The sequence below is a fragment of the Xenopus laevis genome, chromosome 1S (assembly GCF_017654675.1).
Source record: "Xenopus laevis strain J_2021 chromosome 1S, Xenopus_laevis_v10.1, whole genome shotgun sequence".
NCBI classification, from domain to species: Eukaryota; Metazoa; Chordata; class Amphibia; order Anura; family Pipidae; genus Xenopus; species Xenopus laevis.
This window is the reverse complement of record NC_054372.1, coordinates 100,356,406-100,362,959: the sequence shown is the minus strand read 5'-3', so window position 1 is coordinate 100,362,959 and position 6,554 is coordinate 100,356,406.

Here is a 6,554-nt window from a genome sequence, read left to right as displayed (position 1 = left end):
CTTGGAACAAGCAGTGTTGGACTAGGGGCCCCAGAGCCTCAGGGGCCCCCCACACCATCCCCCGGGTCCCCAGCCACAAACTCCTATATATCGCCGATTGCCGATATAGCCGATTGCTTCCCCCTCTGCGCATATGTCTTCTGGAGGGAGATGAGATAGCGCAGGAGCAGGTCTGGGCCGACCCTGGGTTTAGGTGTCTGAACCAAAAATATGTTTAGGGTCCTGCCTGCTCCTTGCTGTTTGTTTACTCAGGGGAGATGAATACATACTGACAGGTGACGACTAGAAATGCAAATGTGACTTTATATAATACAGGGGAGTGTCTAACATATTGGCGGCCCCCCAGTGATTTAGACTTTCCTTGTGCTTCAACAGGTGGATTTAACTCTTTAAGTGCCAGCAGAATTTCACATTTTGGATACATGGAATGCCAGCCGTTTCTAAAACATTTTGTGCTCTCTCATTTAGGAGCATTTTGTGAGGGGAAAACTATAGTTTACCTAGCAAAATCATACATTTTTTTGGGGAGCACCTGAGCTTTCTAAATCTGCCTGAGTTTTCATGTATTTCCACCACTGCAAAAAGATTTATAGCTCTAAATACCAAAAAAACTGAGAAAATCCTATTTTTCATAGAATATGAATTTATACCAGAAAAAGATTTCATTTTACATATGAAAATCAAACTGATTTGGAAAGCCTAATGGCTCTCGAATGTGCCAATACGAGACATGTATAGTTTTAGGAAGATTTAGGACTTCTGTACAGCAAAAACTCCCTGCGGTATATTACCGACTTTTGAAACCACAAAGGCAGAAAACAGCATACTTTAGATTCCAAGGCCAAAAAATCCTGACAGTAGGCTAACCAGAGAAAACCATATATTTTTGAAAAGTACACATTCTGCTAATTCCAAAATGGGTAGCTATGTCTCTACTCCTAACTAGGGATGTAGCGAACTGTTCTGCGGCGAACTTGTTCGCGCGAACATCGGCTGTTCGCGTCCGCCGCAAGTTCGCGAACGTCGCGCGACGTTCGCCAATAGGCGTTCGCGTCAAAATCGTTCGACCATTCGATCGCTAAAATCGAACGATTTTCGTTCGATTCGAACGAAAATCGTTCGAATCGAACGATTTTCGGATGTTCGAAGTTCGCGAACTGTTCGCGAACTGTTCGCATTTTTTGCCGGCGTTCGCGAACACATACTCGGCGGTTCGCTACATCCCTACTCCTAACTACAAAACATCAAACCTTGGCTGAACATCGGGGGTTTTTATAAAAAATGTATCAAAATTCTGAAAAATAACTTCAAAGGTTTTATTTTGCATCTCCGCATATCCCACACTTGATTAGGTACTAAGAAAAAGCACCCTGAATATGATTGCCAGGGGTCCACTGAACAGTTTGATGCCCATTGTGCATAGGTTTATCAAAGTTTCTGGAATTTAGACATCGGCAGATTTTTTATTAAGGCTTGGGGAGGCTAAGCCTCCCCAAACCTGTTTGCCTAAAAAATTTTTTTAAAAAAACCGTCCAAATAAAATCAAATTGACACAGCGACACAGCGATCAGCTGATCGCCGTGTCATAGCCCTGCCCTCCATGTCACAGTCCCGCCCCCTCCATTTCACGGCCTGCCTGGTCTTCACCGGGCTAAAAGGTGGCTGACCAGTATGCCTGCTTGTGGTTGTTTTGGGAGGGATGGTGACCCCCCACAGAAAACTCCTCAAATCTTTTTACATCTGAATGTTGCTCACAGGTGAAACATTTGGGGACCCCTGATTTAGACTGAGAAAGAACTGCAGAGATCCCCTAAAATATATTTGCTGGTGAGCCTCACTCAGAACTATTGGGGAGCCACAAAAAGCAAGAAAAAATTCCTTGGAAATGCCAAGTAAAGGCTGCGATAAGCTTATTAGTGGCCCCATGTGGACTGCTAGCCTGCAGATGCTCTGTTGGAGTAAGCATGTGTCTTCATGCCTTCAAAACTTAAATTTAAGACAGGAATTTCAAAATGGGCACTTACAATGAGGCCACTGGGAGCAACACTAAATGGGTACTGGGTGCCAAATTATATTGCAAACCTACGGCCAGCAATAGCTTATGACATGCCTCTTCCATGCACCCATGGAGTTGTATTGAGGGTATTCCTAAGGGCCAGTATCTTAGGTTAAGGCATGTATGTTCATCTAATGCTGAATTTGAGATACAGGCATATGATTTGTATAAAATATTTAAAGCTATGGGTTACAAGTCAAGAAATCAGTTGGCATGCTCCAGGACTCGAGACTCTCTTTTATATACTCACAAAAGGGATAATAGGGATATTGTTGAAGGAAAGGGGGACACATGTGAGAATAGCAGATTTGTGCTGACTTTCAGTGCAGATGATAAAAGAGTTCAATCCATTATGAGAAAACATTGGGCTATTTTAACACAGGATCCAATAGTGGGACAACTGGTAAAACCTTACCCCTAATTTAGCTATAGGAGGAATAAGAGTATCTAATGAGTCATTTTAAAGAAAAAATAGTGGAGTCTGTTGTAAAAACCCTGGTACCTTTAAATGTGGTAGATGCAAGCAATGTAGATGGATCCCTCATTAAAGTTTGGTAATGGGATAGTTAATTTTGATCTCCTCACTTATATTAATTGCACTACCTCTTGTGCAAATTATTTATTCACGTTTTTTTTTTTAATTTATAAGTGGGCAACACCAAAAGGTGTTTCAAGAGGAGGATATATGAACACATTTCAGATTTTTACAACATTGTAACCTTACATCCGCTATTGACAGACAGATTTCTCTAACATGATGGGAGTTATCGCAATATAAGAGGAGGCGATTTGGATAAGGAATTGTTACAGCTAGAGACCTCCTGGATATTTAAGTTAAATACATATAAACCTGAATTTCAGCTTAATGGACAATAACACGTTCAACCTTTTTTTCCATAAACAATATCTATAGGTCCTTTTGTTTTGGTTGTATACATTTTGTTATTGATTTTTATTATTTTTTGTTTTTGCTCTGTTTTGTTATGATTTTGACGTTTTTTGATTTTGGTATCTATAGTTTAATTTGCTAATGATGACCAGGTTTATTTGGATTAATCATTTCAATAAATATGCCAGCCAATGATATTTTAAGATTTGTACCTCATACTACTGAAGCTAAGAGACGGTCTGGATCAAGTCTTGAGGGACTCGCAAACATTTATTTGAAAGGCCAATATCTAGTTACAGACATCTTGAATTTATCTAAACAAACTGGGCGCAGCCCTTTTACATTGAATATTATAATACTTTTCAATAAGAAATATTGACCAACTTTGAAAATGACCATGGGATATAAGAAAGAATATCTGCAACCAAATAATGCTTCCAAGTGTTGTTGTACTGTGGAACTGATATACACATGTGTTACCATGGGAACAAGTGTGATATAGGTGGCGAGTCCCTTTAAGACTCCAGGCGCCCTACCTCTTGAGAAGTTTTTGGTGAAACAATCGTTGAGGTGGAGAGTTAAGCTGTTGGCTAGGGGGGCTCCAATACCACCCAGATGCCTATGATTTAATAATCCTGAAAGGGACTGGCCATCCGGTATAAAAAAAAGATGCAAGCCTTTTACAATACCGGAACTTCTGTCTTGATTCATGCAGCAAAGTGTCAGCTGTGATAAGTATCCTGTTGAAATATTGGGTTTATTTAACAACAATATCCCATCGTATATGTTTTAACACTGCCGGCCTTGCTCTGATTTTGGGACACAAACTGATTTTCATATTTAACAGCAGCTTTGTGATGTGCCTGTTCTATGCAGTGCTGGAGTGACCCCTATTGTGAAAATCATATTGGTTCCACTTGGACACTTGATTGATATCACAGATATCACAGAAGCGTTACCATTCAAATACACTGTTTTTTGGGGAAACATACCCAGCTACAGATATTAACTCACAATTGACTGTTAACAAGGCTGTGCCCAGACATAAGACATAATTAATCTACATATGTCACTGGGTGGTTCGGATATAATGATAATGATATAATACTAAAAAATATAAAAAAAAGTTACAAAGGAGTTCCTGCTTTGATTTTCGGGAGGCAATCATTCTCTGTGCACAGGGGACTTCCTGTGTAATATGAAAGCAAGTACATGAGGAGACACTCAAACCCATGGCAGAACTCTCACGTGTAGCTCTTTGTCAACCTCACCGTGTAGGCAATGGTGAATAAGATATGGTGTATGTGTTGAATGTGAGCTATGAAGTACTGTCCACTTTCAAAAAGACATTTTATTGGAGGTCCCCATAGTAACTCTCTGCTTCGTGTCTCTTACAGTTGACTAATGGGCACTCCTAACGGTCCAAGCCCAGAGAAACAGTAGGATCTAGGGGTAGCCAATCACAGCTCTGCTGTCTTTACAAAGAGAAAGATATACTTCAGTCCCCTGTCAGGTCCACATAACTGTTGATTGCTGTTCAGCCTCTGTCTCACCTATGCAGCCAAGGAAAGCAGCCAGGAGAAGGAGATGATTGTTAGCAGGCTCTAGATTGGTGTTGGGGGAAATGATTGGGAAAGCAGTAAAATATCCAGCAGACAACAGGTGGAAAACTTTAAACATGTTATCTTCCCCAAACCGACTGTCACGGTCGGCACCCAACACCAGAACAAACACCAGGCACCCTGGTCTTGGCTCGTGTGTGACCGCCTTTGGGCCTCGGGAGGAGCCCTCGGCTTACTTGGATGCCACCTGGACTTAAACGAGAGGTGCAAGATGAGGGTTCTGGATAGGCAGAGGGGCACGACAGTAAAGCAAAGTCTTTGGACAGAAGATCGCAGTACAAGGCGTTTAGGCAAAGGAGTAGTCAGATCAGGCCGGGTCGAGGCAGGCAGAGAATAAACGTTATCAGACAGGCAAGGGTCAAACCAGGGAGTCAATCAGAGGGTTAATCAGAGGCGGTAGTCAGTAATCAGGCAAGGGTCAGAATCCAGAAGTCAGAATAGTCAAATAGCCAGGCAGGGGTCAAAAATAGGAATCAAACAGGTTCAGAATATAGCACAAAGCTCAGAAGCACCAGGAACAAAAATCCTATCACGGGCAATGCATAAAGTAAAACTGTACCTTTAAATAGCATTTGAATTTCGCGCCACTGCGCATAAACCCAGGAAGAGGCGCGTGCGCACGCCCTAACAGACCTGCGCTACAGTGAACCTGCTCAGTGCGGCGAGCGTCCTCGCCGAGGGGGCGGCAGGCGTCCCTGCCGTCCCCCCACTAGACCACCAGGGTAAGATTTTCTCACACCGACGTTGGGAGCCTAGTTCTAGACCTAAGCACAGCCCTGTATAGGGTTATCACCTCACCCCCTTTAACTCTGAACATATATTCAATTTCAATTATTTAGAAATCCATTAATATAAACACTGCAGACTGCACTGATTTCTGTGTAGCCATGCAGTATTCATCTAAATGTAGGAAAGGGTAAGATGTAAGCCTGCACCAGCATTAGTAAATAAGGACCATTAGAACAGCAAACAGAAAGTATTATTTCTAAAAAGAGAGTCTAAGAGTCTAGAAATGTAGACTCTGTCTCTGGCATTCTGTAACTTCCTTACCAATGATTTAGAATCTAAGATGTTGGCAAGGAAAGGCTTAAACTGAAGCCTGAGAAGTGCCTGAGAAGTACTGTATGTTACTAGTTGTGTGTTGTACAAGCTCCCATGTACATCAGCTTTATAAGAGTAGAGTTTATCAGCCCCAAACCTTCCTCTCACCTTTTGGATGATGTCTCAAGTGGACAGTGCCTTTCATTAAAGGAGAACTAAACCCTAAAAATGAATGTGGCTAAAAATGCCATGTTTTATATACTGAATTTATTGCACCAGCCTAAAGTTTCAACTTCTCAATAGCAGCAATGATCCAGAACTTCAAACTTGTCACAGGGGGTCACCATCTTGGAAAGTGTCTGCAACACTCACATGCTCAGTGGGCTCTTAAGAAGCGAAGCTTAGGGGTTGTCGCAAATTTTCAAGTAGAAAATGAGGTTGGCCTGTAATATAAGCTGATGCTACAGGGCTGATTATTATATTCTGATGCTAATTGCACTGGTTTCTGTGCTGCCATGTAGTAATTATCTGTATTCATTACTAATCAGCCTTATATTGTGACATATATATTCTATGTGTACTGTATATTGTGAGTGGGTCCCTAAGCTCAGTAAGTGACAGCAGCACAGAGCATGTGCAGTGAATCGGCAGAAAAGAAGATGGGGACCTACTGGGGCATCTTTGGAGACACAAAAAGATGCAATGAAATGAGAACTCGTAAGGAAATAATATGAAAGAAAAAGGAAAAAGTACGTTAGGTTGTGGCCCTTGGGCTGTGGTTTCTTTATGGCATGATGGGCTCAGTCCAATACAATTTAGAACAAAGCATCATATTCAATGCCTTTTTCTCTACAGAGCATGTTAAATTAGTACTGGTATAGGATCTGTTATCTGGAAACCTCTGAATTATGGTGTTTAAATGATTTTATAGCAGACTTCATGCATG